Source organism: Bombus vosnesenskii, unplaced genomic scaffold (genome assembly GCF_011952255.1).
Source record: "Bombus vosnesenskii isolate JDL3184/JDL3185 unplaced genomic scaffold, Bvos_JDL3184-5_v1.1 scf7180000013352, whole genome shotgun sequence".
In the NCBI taxonomy this organism is placed as follows: domain Eukaryota; kingdom Metazoa; phylum Arthropoda; class Insecta; order Hymenoptera; family Apidae; genus Bombus; species Bombus vosnesenskii.
Window position 1 is genome coordinate 516,977 of NW_022882988.1, and position 22,073 is coordinate 539,049.

The window sequence follows — 22,073 nt, forward strand, 5'->3', positions numbered from 1 at the left end:
TCGCCTAATGTCCAGGTAGCCTTGGACGATTATTTAGAATTATATATTCGTTCTTTGATTCCCGTGTCGACTTTGCCTGCTCGTGCCCTCGGGCTGAATACGAAAGGGATAGTCTATCCGTGATAGATGACGTACGATCGTGTGCGTTATTAATTCTGCTCCGAATAAATCTTCGTCCCACTTTGCGTGCGCACTGCAAACCATAAAAGGCGTCCACTCCTTTAAATGCTAATTCCGCGCGGCTCGGTATCGATTAATTCCCCGCTTGGGCCAATTCGCCTTGGTAATCTCTCATTTTCCACGAAATTCCGTTGACAAATATTTAATCGAGAATCCAAAACGATGCATAATCCGCCGTCTCTGCCTGAAAGCGACGCTTTTTACGAGTACGGTGAAACTCCAACGAGATAAATCAGCCTGAGGCGTTCAAAAATAAGTAAAGTTTGGGAATTTTTTCAGTAAGCTGTTACAAAGTGAAAAGTTGTAACTTTCTCCAACGATAATAATACAGCTTTTATCTTTGCCTTCGAACCTTTTTACGGAGAAAATATTACGAAGCAGCGTGGCTATGTTAAAAACGCGAAATCGTTTTCGAGTTGAAGTCTAATAGCGAAAAGAGTAGCGTAGAATTTTGACGGTCGTAGAAATGGTATCAGTTTGGAGAAAACGTATATGTACTTTTTATCAAAAACGTCGGTTTTTATCGTAACTTTGTTGCTAGCAAGAAAGTCGTTCGTTTAGACGTGTTATCAATTTTTCCAAACGTACGTGTTTCCCGTAATTACGTTATCGCTTTCGTGAGTTTCTCGCGTTTTTCCTTCGCAATGAAACACGGTTGGCAATATTTGTTACGTCATCGAGTGGGAATGAATGAACGAAGAAGGCCAGGCTCGACCTGGCTACGAGTGACTCTGTTAATCCGGAGTGCGTAGTACGCGTGATCTAAAAGGTCGACCGGTAAAGACAAGTAGTGGAAGGTATCTGTTTCAAGACAATTTCTGGTTTTAAAAGGTCGTTTTATCGTTTAGTGTCGTTTACCGTCACGATTAATAGGACACGAAATTACGCGAGTCGACTTGCTAATGATAACTACGATTAAAAATAATTGACGCTACAGATATTTGTGTATTTTGGGAAAACTTAAATGGCTGCGAGGTACGCAGAAGTACGTATACAGGTAAAATTAATATAATAAATTTTACATTTAGATATAACATTTATTACGTCGTATTTTTCATAGTAAAGTAAAATCACGTTAATGAAGTAGTGGAGCAACTATATAGCACTTAAGGAACGAAACAAATTTCTATTTAAGTTTCGTTTATTTAATTACGTTTATAAAGAGACAGAATTGCGCAAACATTCGTAATTTAATAATAGCCAGAGAAATATTTTCACGTTTCGACAAAGCTAACGCCGTAGCGAATTAGCTTTCTCCGTTGTTTTTTCAACATTGTATCGCTCCCCGGGGCAGTTTTGCGTAACAAGCGCTTTGTATCGATACCATTCGTTTTCGAAATACGTCAAAGCGGTATAACGACAAAATCTAGAATCTATTTCTGTTCACGGTCGTGCGAGGTAGGACCAAAAAAAATCTGTAAAAACGAGCGCTTTAGAGACGCCGTGTTGTCAAGTAGAAAATATTTTTTGCTCGATATTCGTTGTTCAAGAATAATCCGAGCGGTAATCGCGAATTCCAGGATCCGGCGGAAGAACGTCTGTTCCAGAAAGAAAGATACGTTCATCCAATTACGCGAGAAAAGCTTTGACGACCAAAGCTCGCAGGATGAACCATGCATTGAAACGCGTGTAGAAAATTTTTATCGTATTATATCACCGACGGGTGAAAAAGTAGAGATATGCGAAACAGTTGCAACATCAAAGTAATTAGATTAGATACGCATATGTAATGAAATGTACATGCGACGATTAGATTTCTATCCATCTTTCGCTGTTAGAATTTGGAATTTTATTTTCAACGAATAGTAATCAAAAATCAACTCAAACGCGCGACTTCCTCTGTTTCTATTTTATAATCTCGTTTATTCGCTTCGCTAATAAATTATCCAGTAATTCTCGTTATTCTTAAAACATATTCGACCGAGCATATCCTAAATTTTGGTTAGTCGTGTAATCTTCTTTCACACTCGGTCACGCAATTTTATTCGCATCCCAATATCGTTCATTGTTACGGAAACCGGAATTTATGGCAACTCTTGATAGCAAAAATCTTTCCAGTCTAAGCTCTAGCGAATTTTTTAACTTTTTTATCGTCCGAAATGCAGTCACTCGTAATAAACGATTCCTGAAACGTGCGTTTCTACCCGAGTGTATCGTGGAAACGCAAGTGTAGGTCAAGGTGGTCGATTAATTGCGGTGTTTAAATCTCCCGCTCGGTTGCTCGCTCTATCGCTTTTGTCCTCAGCCAGCGTTCTTTATCACGCTGTGCCATTACTCCGGTTAGTTGATAGAGCAGGGAGAACGACTGAGTGCATTTAGCATGCGGATACAAATGACCTTATCACGTACCGCAAGCTGGAGGGGTGTACATTAGCAACACTGATTATGAGTAACATTTGCAGGTATGAGTTTGTACATTTTTAGCGGTATTTTTACGCTTTTTACAAGATATTCGAGGACAAAACAAGGATGATACGTTGGAAAAAGGATGAGAACGAAAATGGTCATGAGAAAATTATTCGAATAATATCCACGGAATATGTATTAGGTCGTCCGAAAAGTTTCTTTCGTTTTATAAGGAAATAATAAACGCGCAGTGTTTTTTGTTTTATATTAGTTTATTGAATTATGCACGAACATAATAATAAAAATAGAACGAAATGGATCATACCTAATTCGATAAAATAATATAAAACAGAAATTGTTGTCCATCTACTATCACCTTATGAAACGAAAGAAACTTTTCGGACAACCTAATACGTTTCTGTGAATCGAACACGCAAAAGAGATCCGATTCGTTGTTTGTAATACGTACCAAGATTCTATCAAGATTCCACTTGAAAAAGACAATTAGTAACATACGATGGAAAATACATATGAAAAATGGATATATCGAAGAATAGATAATTAACGTGAAATATAACGAACCAAAGTGCAATAACAATAAATGTATTTAACCGTCATCCGTTTCTCGTTTTCGCAATTTAATGTCCCTTGTGTATCAAACTGACGCAATGGTTAAACATCAATGAAATGGAAAGATAAATAATTAATTTCCCTGTATGTCGCACACGTGCGTTCGCACTAATTATCCTTCAGAGATATCGGATTTCATTCGTTATAGGTAACTGAATAACGTAACCTTTTATCGGAAAAGCGTATCAAATTGACACGAGGGACGGACGAGGATTAAAATAAACGGTGTAATTTAGTCTTACAGTCTTACAAATATCACAACAATTTGCGAATGTTCTTCCAATTTACTGTTTGGTGGCCGTGCGAACGCGCGAGAAGCCGGAAAAGTTGTCGAATTGGAAGCAAATCGCGGCATATTAAATTCTTCGCGCTTAGATTCTCGTTTCGATGACATGATCCTGATACGATGAGAAAAACAGAGTCATCCAGTTGGATTTCAATTCGTGAAAAGCAAACTGAGTAATGGGCAATGTAATTGGTACTATCCATGGCCGATATCGCGCGACGATGATCCATACGACGTATCCCCGCGAGGGTTGCGATCGTAGATCATCGGATCGCTCGGGCCAGCGGTCATTAGGCTAATGCAGCCTCGCTTATTTCCATGCAATCGATCCTCGTTGATTGCGTCGGTGCCCTCTCCTCGTCGTTCTGCGTCCGTAAATATCGCAGCCAGCAACGAGACGAGCATAACAGAAAGAAAAACGTGCGCGCGATCGAAAATGTTGTTTTTGCTTATAGCACGCGTGCACATCCATCGAACGCGACTAATTAGTCCGTAACATCGTTAGGCCGAGCTATCAACAGGATGCAATTCGATAAGGAAAACTGTTGATTTCGCAAATATACTGGTATACCAGTGGAAAGGAAAAGGTTGACGCATCGATAAGCGAACGACATCGATCGACAAACGAGCACCAGAGGAGAGACATATCCGGAGGAAATGGTTAGAGCACGGCATACGAGCGTCGATTCAACGGATGTTGCGACGCATGTCTAAGAATAATCTCTTCTGTTTTTCCAATGTAGATATCTTTCTTTAAGTATATCTATAAGTATAATATGTTTAAGAAGCGTTTACATTGGTAAAATAAATGGGCTTCCTTTGTTAAGTAAAATAAAACTGGGTTTTTTCTTGTCTAGCATGACATCGCCTTGCTACTTTACTTTGGTAAACCATCAGAGACAACAATTATGGTTTTAGGTAGTCGGAACCGAAGGGATAAAGTCGAACAACGTACGACGATTTGCCGTCAAGAATCGAAGAAAATGTTTTATCCTAAGTCTAACGTTGTATAATATTCACACGATTCTTAGAGTTCTTAAACCGTCCGATGAATATATCCAACGTCATTCGAATGACATCAGATGGGATTTTCCCGTTCGTTGTTAGATTAGCGCGACGAAGATTATATGGTGATATTACTCGTCTCGTCGACGGTATCTACGACGTATAAAGAATATCAGGACGTCCTAATAAATGACGAACCGCCGTAGGGACATTAATGATTAAAGATGTGGGTAAGTATACGGACGCGTCCAGTGGGATAGTGCGTGGTTGAAACCGACATCGACTAGGATCTACTCGACAGTACCTACCTAAATTCAATAGCGTAGACGCGGCGACGAGCTCTGAAAATACATTATGTACTTCCCATGCACTCTGTCTAATGAATATTTTGTGGGCAACATCCTTCCTTCAGACACGGCGTAAATATTTATGTAAGGCGAGAACTATAGCTAGTTACGTAGTATACAAGCTGTTTGCACAATATTTTGTAGTAACGTTGGTAAATTGACAAGAGACCATAACTATGGATTACATACTTGTAACACGTTGAATTCAACTATCGCTGTCTTATAAGAAACGAAAAATGTCACTTCTCGCTGTTTTTCTCCCGTGATCTTCGAATAAAGGGACACGGAATTCAAGCACGATCGGAGCAAGAAGAAATGGTTATCTGTGCTAAAATCCGACTCAGAAATAGCCTCTTGTCTTCGAACGAGTGCTTGTGGTAGGAATTATCCGAGAAAATCCTCACGCTTCTGCTCCTTCGCACAAAACGCTCCCTGTGAACGTCTTCGATATCGCGAGATGTCGAGAATTTCTGCCTACGCCATTGATCCCTAGAGAGTCCTGCACGGTGTCGAAAGAAGCTCCTGCGTACACAGGGTGCGCTAAACGGTATCGCAGGAATCCGCGGAATTCCAAGGTTCTGCACACACGGGATACTAGCTTCGATGCCGTGGTATCGATCGATCGATTCTTCGACGAGCTTCCCAATTACGCAGCACGGGGCGATTGGTGGGAAGAAAGGGAAAACTAAGACGCGATCTTCGATCACCTTTCGAATGGATATCTTGGAGCACGCGTTGCGTGAACTTATTATTTTCTTTTGCCATAGAAAAGAGGAAGAGTAGATAGCACGTGAAAATTTCACGAGTATCGATATACAGGGTGGTTGGTAACTGGTGGTACAAGAAGTCGAAAATATAGAATAAAAAATTTTTTAAAATTTTTTTTTTAATTTTTCCATCGAGACAACGATCTACAGTGAGATCCGTTATAACGAGACGCGATAAAGTGCACGCGTACCGAGCGAAAATTCAAAGTCGATTTTCTCGAAAACAAAGCCTCAAACGAAAAACTTTTATTCTATATTTTCGACTTCTTTTTTCTCGTAGAATCACACCCTTTCCGCTTGTACCACCAGTTACCAACCACCCTGTATAACCTCAGCGTTTGTTGTGAATTTGTATAGAATTAACTAATTACACGCTGGTACGTTTGCTATGGTACGATCGACGATGCTTTTCTTCCTTTTCCGAGCGTTAGATAGCAAACACATGGTAAGAGCGATAAATATTGGTTTGGCAACTAAGTGGTTGCGGATTTTGTCATTGCCACCTAATGACAACATCCGCAATCATTTAGTTGCCAAACCAATAATATGGAGGAAGAATTAGAAACCCGAATAATCGTCATTGAGAAATTATTTCAATTTTCAAGAATTGTTATCTGGTATGTTGCGTATCAATGTCATCCAATTATGCGCGATTAAATTGTATTTCCTTATATTAATTTTGTTGAGAATTTTGGATCTTAATAGCCGAAATAATGGTATAGGAACACTAAATTTACACTTGGAATTTATATTAGAACAGTTATATATTTATTTGATAAACGATTTCAAAGATATTCTATTAACCGACTGTTAACCGACGGAACAGTTTACATTCATTTGTTTCCGAGATGCCGCGCACACGCGTACTTCCACACACTGATATTCACATACAAGTATTACTACTACTCGTCTAACCTAGTCTAGCACATAAAATTATACATATTTGAATAAATTTCAAACAATTTCGGCGTGCACCCGAATTAATAATTTTTCTATGTGAAGATCACAGGAAAATAATATTCAAATACAGATACATTATTCGAACATAAACATTAAAACCCATTAGATATAAGATCGTGTATATTTCGTATTGAGAGAGACGGTCCAAGAGACACGCATAAATCCATTGGTCGTGGTTTTCCTTCGACAGCGATAGTAGAGAACGTCGGCTGCGCAGAATCGAGAGCGAACACAAGGAGATGTACCTCCAGGCGAAATTTCACCTTACGCAATTAACCCAGCGCGTCGACTCGGCAGTCGCTTACATCAACGCTGTTACGCGTTGATCTTGCGCGCACCTGATCTTGCTGGTTACCAGTAACGCGACGATTCGTACTTGAAATCTACACACTCTCGATTCTACGCTAGGACTTTGATCAACCGAATTAGTTACAGAAAAACCGGATAATCGAACGGTTAAAATCGCCTGCGTTTGATTGCGTTTCTCGCGCATTCTTGCGCATGTGTGTCTGAATAATTTTTCTCTTGGTCTTGCACCCTGTCTTTCCAATACTTTTGGAGCGACGAGTAACAAGTTTTTTTTTTAAATTAGCAGTTCCACGGAATTATTTCTCTTTCGTGATTCGTCGCTGATTTCGCTATTGTTAAATTCCCCTTTAATTCTCCCATTAATTTCCTCATCGCTTACGTCTCTAACGATTAATTGGAAATGATAACCCGATGGAAGAATGTACAAAGAGTAGGATTCAATTAAGAACGTATAGTCTAAAGTACGTGAAGGAATACTCCAGGATACGAAGACTCGAACGATATATATCAACTTTTAAACACACGACCAGATTTTATAACTTCACTGTATCTTTTCTATCGAGAAAACGTTTACGTGTATCCTTTCCTCTTAAGATTTTGACTAAATCGTTTTTAAATAACCCAGCCTGCCGTTTCAAGTTTTATCATCACGCTTTGGATCGCGGGGATTACACGAGATAGAAAAGTTGCAATGAATTTCAACATGTAACTTGCCTCGCTGGAAGAAAGCGATCTCGTTGGAAAGCGACTCGATCGAATCATGGCAATCGGAAAACGCTTGCTCGATGAGGCAGCGACGAAGAATAGAAATCGACTATTCCAGATCGCGCGCACCTACCTACTCACCCACTCACCCACCTACCGTTCCACCTCTTTCCTCGCGAAGGCTAAACTCGACTCTCGCGAGCCAGCCTGCTGTATTATGTAAAAGTTGCGCTCGTGTGTACGAGCCACGCCGCTATAATGCCGCACAACAGACTCTGTAATGCTCGTTCAACCGATTTTTTCCTCTCTTTCGCTCCCTTCCGTTCTCTCGATCGGTTGATCGCCACTTTTCGCCGCAACGTTCGCAGTCTGTTTGCCATTGCTCCCGTTGCTTGTTTCTTGGAATTTATTTCTCAATGAATCTGACTCTGGGAAGAATTTAATTCTTCTTTTTTTTCTTTTTTTATTTTTATTCTCCATTTGCCACGAAATCTTGAGAAATTACAGATCGATGTTACTTCACGACGCGAACCCCGGAATTCTTATCAGCGATCATGTATATTGTAGAAACTGTGGTTAGTCGATCGTATTGGCATTCTCACCGTCGAAAACTCCGAAACTTGTATCGTAAAAAGGTGCGAATCGTTCAGAGTTGACAATTGGAGCAGGATGATTAAAATCATAATCGAATTGCATAAAAATTAAACGTACGAGTACGCATATGCGACAGCATCCCCCGAGAGGATAATATATTTTATGCAGCTTTGATCGGATCGACGCAACGATTGAACTTAAATTCACAACGGAAAATAACTTGAATTTTGCGTGTATTTATCGTCGATAGGAAAATTTCACACGAATTTCCAATACTATTTCGAACGAGCAATACACGAAATAAAACAGTATAAATCTAATATCAGATACATGATACATTTCTTAATACAGTTTAGAAAAGAATCTGAAACGTTCAAACGTTCCGCAATATATCGCCACCTAATACGTCTTTATCCGGAGTTCCATCGACGATGTCAAAACAAATCGATGGAACGAAAAGACGGAGCACGTAATCCGGCAGGAAGCCCGCGCACTTCGATTCGTTCGTCGCTATACTCCTCCGGACAAAGGGAAGAAATCGTCGAACTGCACACGCCGTCAGAATCTGTCGCAGTCGAGTTGAAAAATATTTGAACGATGGAATTGGTTTTGGGCGTTCGGCACGGCGCCATTGTCGCTGCAAACGTTCGACTTAATCGCAGATTCGAGAAAATTCAATGGAAGATGCCACTTTGTACCTCCGATCGATCGTTTCGTCGCGGGATATTCGTTTTGCCGGTGAGAAACGCGATTTGTCAGAGGAACAACGAACCGGAGGCGGCAGTTTCTATGGACTTTGAAAGACGAATGGAGGACAGAAATAATTTTATTCGCATTGGAACGGATCTCTGGCTTCTGGGACGGTTGCTCGGGGCGCGTTATCGCACAACGCTTTATAATCCGCGCGCAAAAGTATTTTCTGACGGAGTATGCGAGCAGGAAATCGCGTACTAATGAGATTCCTCCGGAGAGATCGGCTGTTCCGGCGATAATTGCACGATGGCGCGCGACAGCTTCGCCCGACCCCGTTATCGATTGCTTAATAACACGATCCGTGTCCCAGCGGCTCATTGATTTCTCTTCCGCCCCAGTTAAGGTTACGAATTGCCAGTCTGGATATCTCACGGTTCGTTAAATATTGATCTAGCATAGGGAAACGAAAAAAATAATTCGACCCAAAAAGCCGGTCCCCCGTGCTCCAGAGAAAATTGATTTCAGGCCCCGGCATGAATCCGGACAGCCGCGATTGAGAAATTGCCGCTCGTGCGGCCGTACTTGGTCAACCGATAAATCGTATGCACGTATCGCATGTCGTCAACTATCGATAGAATTCTCCTTCTCGATATCTATTATCGTTAGATAATAACGTTTTAACGTATACGTATATACCGTGACACAGAAACGTACGTATAAACGGACTTAAAAAATCGTATGTTTGACAACTTACAACGCAAATGAATATACAATCTTTCAGTTTATAGTCTGTGAGATATCGTAGTGCTTGCATCCGATGAAAAATCACGTTCCATAAAAAGAATCGTATGAAAATATCGAACGGATTTACATTACATGCATAGGAGATATAAAACTGTAATTAATTAAAGGAAGCATATTGTTACACGAATAAGAAACAGTTGCACACTGAGAAAAGGGAATTGGTGACGTTGTATCGATTAGATGGAAAAAACGTGTTTGGGAGGTCGAAGATCAAAGTAATTCTGTGAGGTTGTCCGAAAAGTGTCTTTCTTCTACAGACACGTTTTCTACAACAACGCATCTTTATACAAACATGAAACCTAATCTGTCAAAAGGTGTGATCTTTATCTTGATAAAATAAAATGGATCACACGGAATTCGATAAAATGATATAGTGCATCCATTATTTCCTTATAAAATGAAAGAAACTTTTTGGTCGACCTAATATAATTCAGGCCAGAGAATCAAGTCCGCTCATAACGTAACGTTTACACGTCTTCCGAGTTGAATTAACGATCGAGCGAACGTTTGGCGATTTCGTGGTGGACAGATTCATTAGGTTGCCGAGAGCGTAGCGAGCCGTTAACGCGCTCGATCTTTACTTACGAGACGCTCGGAAAACGGGTCTCGACGCGTTAAATAATGCGGTCGCGTTGAAAGCTCGCGTCCAGCGTATCAGTCACGGCCTCGGGAAACGCGAATCATGACCGAACGATAATCACACGCGACAACATACGAGGGCGTAATATCGAATAATCTTCAACGATGCGACAACTCGCTAGCACGTTCGCGCAGTTCCGATATCGTACGGAGAACAAACGATATCAACAAGAGGTTTTATCGTTTGGCTAATACGAAACTTGTCATGACGTCGACGCATACTATGCGAAATGCGAAAACCTCGAACGTGGATGTTTATTAATTTCAGAGTCAAGGTCTGAAAACGAACTTGGTTTACACGGAGTCAGGATTAGGTTTGAACTCTGAAAAATCTTAAATTCTATTTATTCCAACGTATGCTATAACGAAGAAAAATCTAGGATCAAGCAGTTCGTTATCTTGGTATAACAGAAATAACTGTATTGAATGACGCGCGTTGCTTGATTGACTTGATTCGTAGATTAACCTGTTAATTACTCGTTATCCAGGAACACCTATAATCGCGTAATTAAAAGTTAACGAAGCTAAATCAACTTCGCTTGGCTCGGTTTTAATCCTCGCAGATATCAATAGAATGTCATCTGTGGCGCTACTCGACAACAAAATACCGCCACTCGACACTAACTTCTACCGGACGACGGTAGCGCAGTGCTTAGCGCCTTAGGTTACGAATGTTCTGAAGCCGGGTTCGAATCTCGGCGACCCTAGTCTCCTATTTTTCTTCTACGCATCTAAATTAGAAGAAAAATAGCAGTACCCCAGCAGGTGACATCTACAGCCCCAGCATCTACAAGTATCACGGACAACACAACACTTACAGCTCACATCTATTTCTAAGAGAAAGAAAATGACGCGTAAAAAAATAATAGGCGATCTATAAATAAAGGAATCGTTGTATCCAAGAGATTTTCAATTCCAGGGCCGAGTTAACTAACTCGCCTCCGACTGTCCACTGGTGGGTTGTTAAAAGATATCCGGTGTCCTTTATCCACTCTTCAACGTCCTTCCTCGACTTATATTCCAATAGATATTGGATTTAGACACGCAAATTCGAAGGCGGAAGATCTGAAATGGTGGAAAGTATGAGGCTGTCTCGAAAGTATTATGAGAACGCGGTTCCTTAATTTCCCGGGCGAAACAATGATTGCACAGAAGCCAGAGGGAGAGCGCCATTGCATAAGAAGCGGATCGTAACGAGGAAACGTTTCTTCCTCCTTTTCCTGCTTTTGAGAACCGCAGAGGCCGAGTCGCACGCCATCCTCCAATCTGTGTAGCGGACCAACATTCTAGATCGGTTTCCCGTGAATCTAGTGTCCTACACGGACTCTAATAGCGCCGGATAATTCAACATTCAACCCTCGTAGCGACCTTCCGCGGTAAATCGAAGAACGCGAGAAATCGCAATTTGCGAAAGCCACGTGCCACGCTTTACTCTCGCTTTACCGAGTGCTCTCCGCTTTTCCTTGTGATTCGTTTCAACATATCTCAATTGTATGTATTAACACGTAATAAATTGGGAAGATTCGAACGTTTTCGTACAAATAGATACAGTCACGAAGGATTAGGACAATTGGCACAGTTCCACTCTGAACCATTTTTTAATTAATCGTGTTCTTTTTTATCGTCAACGATATTCCGTGTAGTGTAATTGATCAACATTATTCTAGCGTTATTCGTTTGCTTTTGCTTAATAAACTATTAAATCGAAGTTCAGTTGGAGGAACATCTTGCGTTGGTAATTTAACGCGAGATCTCGGAAGGGCGCGATCATCGATGTCCTCCAGGAGAAACTTCCGTGTTGGTGGCACGCGATTGGAATTAATTAAAATTACGAGGGAGCAATTAGCGATCGTTACGCGGCGGTATTATTCGGTGAAAGTGTTGAGAACCGCGTCCTACCTCTTTCTACCTTTCTCTTTCTCTCTTCCTCTCTCTCTCTTTCTCTCAGTGTACACGTACGTATCTTGTCTTCGACTTGTCCATTAATCCCTCAGCTCATTCTTCTTTTTGTACGCGTTGCGAAGCTTATCTAGCAGAAATCTGACTTCCGATATTGTATCTAATAATCCACGTGCGTCACTACATAACTACCGATGGATATTTGAATCCGCCTCCTTTCTCTCTCAGTCCAGTCACGCGCGAATTGAAGCAATTTTGGTCGCGTAATCTCGTAAGCCCTTCATCGCGCTAACTAACGTCAATCTCCTCTTGCGTAAGCAGGAAGTGCTTCTAGACGCTTGGAAGCGTTTACCGCAGAAGGATATCAGTGGGTGATTATTTATTTAGCCTTGGATCTTGGATTATCGAGTTTGCTTCGCAGAAAGTCGCCCGAGAGTCGGAAATATCTTACGAATGCAAAGTAGCGATACGTAAAGCTTGGATCGACGAAACTTTGGAGCTCAACCTTAAGGACCATGCTTCCCAGACTGTTATCACGCGGATATAAGCTTCCGAAGCTTTACAGATTGAAGCTTTAAGGCTCGATCCTTCAAACTCTGGAGGATCAGAAGCAAATTAACGGTAATTCCACGATATATGTGTGTACGTTGTATCCATCTTTTAAAAAGAATAACTGTGGATTCGAGCATCGAATCGTTGAATAAGTTAGCCTCTTCTTTTCCTTCTGCCATCAAGTTGCCAACTTCTAGTTCTGTAAGTAGAGAGTCTGCGGTGAAATAATCAGAATTCCAAAAGGTCGATAAACTGCGTAGTTATCACCCTTGTCTCTTCTATTTGTACTTAATCTTTAGCAGATACTCTTCCGACAAATAAAGCGTAACACGCGAACTGAATTTCGTCATTTGAATTTCGTCACCACGCGTATTCTTCGAGTATCGTCGCATTGGCGTTTACTGTATACGTATGCGAATAATATTAACAACTCGTTGAAACGCCCAGGCGTTAAGAACTCCAACTTGCAGCTGAATCTCCAACAAGCTGAAAATCCGAAGTCAAAGAGAGTTTCAACATTTATCCACGACTCGAGCTTTCAGACTTCGGAGTTCATTGTAACGCCGACGCAAAGCCAGTCGGACGAAATTTATCTCGTTGACCGGATAACGCGAGGAAAGTTTGTCACCGCGAGGAGAGAGCAGCCGAGAGTCTGGTGAAATTTCGGCGTCGAAGAAACATTGCCGTCGCTTCGTAATCCAGCGCTTTTATCAGTTCGACGCGTGGTCCCTGCGACCGTTAGGAACGGCTTACGCCAGGATATTTTAATCAGCTTTCCTTCACCGGAGTACGACAAATTATCGCGATCGTAAATTACATCGACAAACAGTTCCGACTGAATCACGGTCGCTTGATTTACGATGGCTCACAAGAGTATTTGTACGCTTACAGAAACTTTTTATCAATATATTGTGCGTGTTATACGAAACTTTCTGAAATTTTGCCTTCCATTATCTACTCGATATCGGTAAACGATGAAATCGTCCTGAAAATGTATGTAAAAGTAAAAACACGTTTATTGCGATCGTACGTTATTTGCCCTACTAGTAATTAACGATATTTATTATTATTATTATAATTATTATTATTTACTTTATTTAAGGTCAAACATTCGCAAACCATTTTCAATGGTCATTAGCGATCGCAATTAACAAAATGCATAACAAAATAAATAAAATATAACAGGACAAGTTACAAACTTAAATAACGGCATCTGTACATTTTCAGCATACGTACATCGTATAGAGTACAATTACAGTACAATATCGTAAATAAACGTAGATCATCGCTAAACTTGAACGTCGTAATGGCTGATACAAATTAATATCTTTGAGAAAATGATTCTTATGATTTTAAACATGTCCGAATCTCATTCTAAAGATCAAATTTAATTTTCAATTTCTACAGACGGAATGCAGTTACAGATGATTGCGCTTATTTCGTTCAGTTTTATTTATCGGACGAGAGCGTGAAGTTTAGCGTGTCCAACCCTAAGTCTAGTAAGAATAACTTTTTCATTTCTGTTAAGAAGAAACGTCGGACTTTTGTCAAATATATTTGCACGTATCCTATCACGATATTTAACAAGACCGTCTTGAACATTCGTTGTATTTTTATGTTGTGTAGCAATTCGTGGGCTAATTTCTCAGTACGTGTTTATGCGCGATAAATGTCTCGTAACTCTTTTATACATTTTCAAATTGGTTTCATGTTTTACCAGCGTAATCACGACAGCCGTGTCCCATTACACGGTGGTAACAAATTTTCAGACAAGTTTTTAGAACGCACGTAATATATCGATAACAATTTTACACGACACAGAGTTGGGACACTTTCGCGTGTCACTGTATAGTGGCAAATCGCATAACACGGCTACGGCACACACCGGCGAAACATTCTCGATACGTGCACGTAAACACGCGAGCAGTTATTCGAGAGCAAGGATAATCAGCGGAATCGCAGGATGCGTCTGGTCGGCCGACATGAAGACATTTTCGCGTTTAATTTTACAATCGATTAAACGTCTTGCCGTCTTATTTCGAAAGTAATAGGTTCCGGTGTTTAACGGCGCGCGTCACGGTAATTTCAAGGTAATTAGGATATTCGTGGGAACCTCTTCATTAAAGAAGCATTAAAGATGCGTCGGTCTTGCCGGCCTCTCGAACGCGTTGGCAGAAACCGGTCTCAACTACGAGACGAGATATCTCGCCGTTTCTCCGGATTAAAGGCAAATAACGTACTTGAATTCCTATTTATAGCCAGTTTCAGCTACGTTCGTGACCGCACGCGTGAATGCGGCTTTACTCGCGAATTCGTCTCCAGAAATTTCAATGAACGATCGTTTTCCACCGACTTGTCAGATCCGCAAGATCGTTTATCGTCCAGCGATCTCACGAAACCAGCGAAATTGCTATTATATTTAACCTGATATTAAACCTAAACTAAAAGAAAGTTATCTATTAAATTTCTACAACTTCGTCGCGAATAAAGAAAAAGTACAGCCGATTAATTCGAAGTTTGAAAGTGTCGTTATATGAATTGATGACGTTGATGGCGTTAAGAGGTCGAAATTTGTCCGACAATTGAACGAAATCGAAACGAGTTGCTGTAGATCTTCGATCTACGCTAATTCTGTCTCACGTAACGCGAATAACTCGACACGAATGTCACGGACCGCCGTTACATCGTTAGCTTTCGGTTTTATGGTCGACTGTTCGTTAACGGCGAGCACGTCGAGTCACGTTGCTTCTATCGGTTCTCCATTAAGACGCAATAAAAGCAACATCACGCGGCGAAATCGGTTACATAGATTCGCCTACGAAGGAGAAGACGATACCGACTCCGAATGCCGCATGCTGGTTGCGTAAGCGTCGCGTTGAAATTGATGCGCCGCGAGCGCACGCGAATTTCCCTTTCGCGCGCGAAACGGTGTCGCCAGGGAATCGAATGCGACCTACTGCAAGTTCGTGCCGGCTTTCGCGGCGAAAGCATTCGAGGGTCAAGTGGAAATCAATCTCCCGTTTATCTTGGTATCTCAGTGAGTGGAACAATGACGTGGAATTACTGCACCAAGTCGAGCAATATATTTAAATGAAATATTATATTATTTATACTATTATTTATATATGTAATATTGCAATTGGATCGTGAATGTTTATGCGTTTATTGAAAATATGCAGATTCGAAGATGCACGTAATGTGTAGAAAAATATTTTAATATTCTTCTCTTTTCTTCGATCTTTCCAGTTCGATCAAATTCCAGTTTCTTCGTCGTATCCGTAAGAATATGAATTTGCACAAATATCCGCAGTCTAATTACAATATGTGCATGGTTCGACCAACCTGTTCGAGTAACAAGAGATTCAAATATTAGGACATTTGAGTAACGCGAGTGTACCGTGTTGCCTTTTGTATTCGCAAACGTTTTCCTTCTTACTGTTTCTACTTTTCTAACTTATCTCTCGTCGATCGATTCGCCAATACGAAAATTTCACTAATCTCGTCGAACGATCGGTAGAAACATCGGCTCAACCATCGGCTCCGATTCCAGCGAGATGCAGGTTCAGATGGTATCTGGCAATCAGTCGGATTTGAATCTAGTTTAGGCAGGAATCGTCCGGTCGGGTGAGATCAAGGTGCACGAAATCCATGTATAAACGTCTTTACGAACATAAAGGAATTAATTCAGCGAAGCCAGGGATCGGACGGTGTCTGGAACGTGACCGTGGCTCGACTCTGCTCGGTTCCGCTTGGTGCTCGAGTGCTACGCGAACAAGGTGGATTGACACGTGCCGCTGACACCGACATTGGCGTAGCTTGCAAAATGTCAAGTGCACGCGCGCGATCAGACGTTTCTCTTCTCGACTCGTATCGATCCACCGACGTCTTGTTGAAATACCTTGGACGAGGGAACAGGTCTCGTTTCCGAGACAATGGGCCCGCGATGGACGTCGCTCGGCTCTTCCGTCCACGGGCTCTGTAGTTTCTTATAAATGGGACGGTTCAAGGTTTTAACAGGATCTATTATTTTATCCTGTCGGATGTCAAATCGAACAATTCCCAGTTTCTGTAAGCTCGTTAATTTCGTTGTTCAATTAGTATGTATCAGCGTGTAATTAGTATTCCCAACGGCGAAAATCAAAAGACTTATTTTTATTTTACTAGGAAGACGGCGATAAATTTTGAATCGTAACGTAATCGTTATCGTTCCTTTGCATTGCAATTTATGATCGGTCAGCGTAGCTTCCGAATGACCGATACGTTGTATTACAACTGTTCCAACTTGGAAACTTGGTTTATAGCGTAATAAGGTCACGTATCATGGCAACACACGAACAGTTAGCTTATGAATATTAAATTAACTACCGCCTTCGCTAAACGACCAGATAACTGAAATTAACCATTCGAGGCACGTAACGCAAAATGAAATTGCTCACAAGTTGACAAATGCAGCTCGAACCACGTTTTTCTACGTGATCTTTCGTCGATAGTTTAATATCTAGAATCGACATCGATCTATGAATATACGCTACACATGTCGAAAGGTATCGTGCAACTTGCAATGAACACGAGTAAATGTACTTTGGAACAACTAGGAATTCTCGCATCGGTCCAAGAACATCGTTGTTGCAACATGTACTTATTCTCTACTCGCTCGCAGTTTCAAAGATGATGGAAAGAAAGCTTTGCGGTCGATGTAAAGGAAACAAAGATCGTGTAAAAGATTTGTGCTGTATACGCGGATGACACGGACCATCTGGGAGGAAAAAGGAAAGGAGTAGTCGCAGCCTGTGAAAAGCAGACGACATTGTCCCGAACGCGGTTGCCGTACGAGAAGCTACAATAGCTCGTTCACCTACGAACGGATGAAATTCATAAAGTATCGCGATGTTTTACGATGCAGTAAAGTGACGTAGGCTGAGGACGACAGCGCCGCGAACAGCATTTCTCATTTATTCGTTCTTGTAAATTTATATCGTAGCCGACATTCGCGGGGGTTTAAACACGCGCGGTAAACGTCGGGGATGTCGTTGCTTGTACTTCACGGCTGCAAACGCCAGGCAAGATTAAACGAGCGGCGATTTCGTAGGAGAAAAGCTCACCGTCACCTTAACCTTCCTGGCGAAGCACGCGAAGATCGTTCGACGACCTTCGAGACAGCAAACGACTGACAATGATTAAACGTTCATGGCTATGCACGACGCTCTGCCATTGTTGCGACGTCATATCGTTACGCGAGGATCGCTCGTTATGGTAAATTCCCCTTGACGTTCGATGTCTCGTGGATCGTGCGAACCTCGTGAAAATTTTGCTTTCGATGGCTGTCCATCGATTTCTGATTTCACCAGGAACGATCGTACGAATGAAATTCGTAAGAGAGACGTGGTTAAGCTGACAAAGAGAGACAATGGCGAGATAAAATATCATATAGATTAACGTCGTTGTCGATCGCACACTAATCCACGATTAATTCTTTATGCTTCGATGGTATTTTAAAAGATCAGTTTTATGAAAATGGTACCAGCAGCCAAATATATTTGCAAGTTTTATGGTACGTACTCGTGCTACGTATTATTTATAATCGATAAGGATATTATATATTGGAACACGCGATATATGGATACTTTGTTTAGCAAGATCTTGAAGAAAGAAACAAATTAATAGTCTCTCTGTATAAACATTTTAATATAAGTGTTTAAAAAAGTAAGACATTAATAACGAAGAAAAATAAAATAACCGAGGCGATAAATGGTTAAAGTTATTGCAAGTTAGCGCAGTTGTCGAGATTAAGCGTTTCTCGTCTCCGACAGTCTATTGTTATTCACCGTGACGGTATCGCGAACCGCAATAATAACAACAGCGATAATAATTCGTATTCGCGCGCAAGCAACCGGCAGCATCGCTTGCAACGCGCGTGCTTCTTCGACCTCTTTGCGGATTTTCCGTTAAGAGAGAAACGCGCCGTAGATGAATATTAAAGTCGACGAGTAAAACGTACAGCTACTACAGCGCTATACGACGAAAATGAATTCGAAGCGTGATACGACCGGTTCTCGTCTTTTTTGTTTTTTGACAGCTAACTTTTACATAATTAAGACAGGTTGCGTATACAACGTATACGCGGGTAGCAGCTGAATATATTTCTCCATATTTGAAGCGTAATGAACTGTTTCTTCGTAACGTAGTCATCTTATTTCCATCTCGCCTACCTTAGTCTTCTTATAAGAGCGAAAAAGAGATTCGGGACGTCAGTGACAAACGAATGGAACTAGCGCGACGGTAGCGCGAAGCCATTACATTTGATATCGCAACAGGCTGGAAATCGCGCGGTTTCTCGTTATGCGTCTCTAATTTCGCGGCGCGAAAGCGTCGTCCGCGTCGAAATTCTTTGGAGCGACCGGCGTCGGTTCTCACCGCGCATTCCTCGTTCCTCGCTCTGTAATCCGATCCAATTTAGCCAGGAACGCGATATGAAAACTCGACGCCCGGGATGCCTCGTGCTCTAGCCCTTATCTGCTTATCAGTGGACGATGCAAAGCGTGCAGTCCTCCGTTTCTACGTCTTTATCTCGAGACCCGGTTACAGTGCTACGAAGCTTTAATTTCTCTCGAAATTCTGTTACAACTGTTGAAAAAACAGCGAACAGCATGAACATCGGCTAAGTAGACACGATACCTGCGTATACGAAATGTTTTAATATGTCTTTTTCTTATGCAACGATCGAATTTATCGATAAAAGAAAGCTATCAATCGCGATGTACTTATATGGTAGAAAATTGACAATCTCATAGGCAAGGTAGGAAAATCTTCGAGCGAAGGACATCTCGAGTTTCTTACGCGCAATTTACACGCGATCGCGAATAAACGAAGAGAGCAGTTTCCCTAGCTCGAGCTAGGAAGTCCAAGGAAACGGTTACGTTCCTCGTCGCGGTTGCAGCTCGGAAGTCGCGCTCCGACTTTACGACTGTATTAAATTCGACACCGGATGCTCGGTCCCGTCCCGTTCCTCGAACAAAGGATTTCCAGGAAGGTGCTTCAAACAGTTGTACGCCGGTGTTGCAGAAAATTCGTAAATCGTCGAAAGACCAAGGAAATTCCGCAAAGTGTAAGAAACTGATTGTTCGTACTTTAAATTTGTCTTGATGTCTATCGTTATCGGAAGACAAACCACTAGAAGCGAGACAAAATAATATTTGTGTCCGTAGATGGAAATTCTCGGAAACCTGTATCTTGATATTAAGCTCGATTATCGATAGCTATTTTATCGACAAACATATACCGTATTTGACTTTACCATTTTTTCACGTTCGCCGATTTAGAATTAATGTATTCGTGCTTAAAAGATCGAAGGATTAAAATCTAAGGGGAGGAACAGAGCGACGGACTAACCGATCGTTATCCAGCAAGTTAATCCGAGGTGGTTACTCGGTTCCCTAATTACACTCGCTCTTTCACGGTGCCAAGTTGCCGCTTACCCACGGCCAGATCCGCTTAAACTGTGCGTTAAATTCGGCCAAGTAACTTGCACCGTTCAGACACCATCTACTCCTCGTTTTCTGAAACACCACCGTCTGCCGAAACATTTTCTCAGCCTGTTACTCGGAGCGTTTTCGAAATCGCGGATGGAACGCACGATTTTCTGCACGATCTCTACGAATCGTTCCTGGAAATTAGTCCGGCCGGGGTGGTCCAGTCTCGTCACGCCACGTCTCGGTCCATGCCGATTGAAAGCGAACGCGTGGTTCTCGTTTAAAAAAGCCGAATTACCGGCGGTTTCTTTCTCGGTTTTCAGCGGATAATTAATAGTCGCGTGAGCGAGCCGGAATCACGACGACTATTCGTTTTTTCGGCGGTGTTTTTGCAGTTCCAACGTGGGTAGCGCGTGCAATGCAATTCGCTTTGGTTCGTCGGTTTACGCGTTCACCGCTACGCGAATTTTATAGATTTTTCCCTGCCAGCGGAGATAATAAAGGGACATAATTGTTTACCGAACTGGACGTGTTAGCGATAGCGATGGCGACTGAGCGGAGTCGATTTCCGAGAGACGGAGATATAAACATTCAAACGAGAGCTCTTGGTCGATGACGAATCGAAGGAGGGGACGAAAGGATTTTGCAGCACCTGCTTCTTTCCATCTCAATTGATTCATTTATACCGTGTCGTAATTATAGAGATAACTAAGCGTTTTTTAAATGAAATTTCTAAAACAGATCGAGATATACTTTGTACGCCATAATATTTAATTTTTCCAAACCATCGTATCGCCTTTGTTATCTAAGACATTCGCGTGGTCGAAAACTTTTTAGTCGTCGGAACTTATCGTGTTTTAATCGCTGGAGAAAATTGAGTAACGCGGCTCTCACCGATGATCACTCGATGCCACTTAACGTGATAAGAAAAAGAACCAAGGAAATACGAGTTTACGACTGTGAGCATAAGAAAGTAAACACACTCGATTAAAAATCAGATTTCATACAGAGAATTAGATCTTCTTATGTACTCGTGGCTTTATCTTATCCGCGTTCTTTATCGTCGCTGTTTGATAACCCTATAGTTCTCGTTCGCTGATACAGTTGTTAAACAGACGCAAAGAACGAGCGTAGTAAAGAAATTTCGAGACCGTTTACGCATCGAACAGGAACAGCGATAAAGGGGAATGCCGAGGAGCAAAGGATGGTGCTAGAAATTGAATCGAAATAGCAGGGAAGGTGCGTTATTCATGACGAGGAAGAGAATTGGCGAATCGGTAGTGCAGGAGGTAGCGATACCTCGAAACGCCTTTTCCCTGTTAGGTTTCCGAGGAAATGGAATTCTTTGTCGCGTTTGCTTTGGTTACGGCATCGATCGTTTCTGCTTTGAACGTCGAAGCTTCTCGGAGTACGAGCGTTTATTCTGGAGAAGCTGCGAGCTGTTCGCGTACGACCAAGTCAACCACGCGTTTGCTAATCAGCTTATCGGTAATCTGTAAACAGATTACCCTGGAAAACAAGCTGTTGGCATTGTGTAACGTTGATTTATCGCCAGTACGAGCGAGCTTGCCCGTCGATCCCTTCCCTCCTAATAACTTTCCATTTTCTCCATTCATCTTGAATCTTGTGATAATCGATATTTGACGTTAAAGCCCAACGATCGATATCTGCCTACCTTGCTTCGGATATCTTGTTTGCTATTTCGAAACCGAAGGAAACTAAAGTTCTATCATTTTCCTTCTGTCATCCCGTTTTTCTTCGGTTTAAAACATATCGTCGTTATCTCGTAAAAGCTTGCCTAGCATAGCTTGAAATATTAACTTTAAATATAAACTTTGAATATTGAAAAATATCTTAAGAAACGAATAAACGCAGAATATTTTTATTA

The 22,073-nt window shown here is 41.6% G+C and overlaps 1 protein-coding gene across 4 annotated transcripts in view; it reads left to right on the plus strand.

The window, feature by feature from the left end:
* Window positions 1-22,073, plus strand: part of LOC117236949 (SH3 and multiple ankyrin repeat domains protein 3) — a 177,733-nt gene that overhangs the window by 49,725 nt on the left and 105,935 nt on the right. The gene's annotated exons all lie outside the window — the stretch shown is intronic.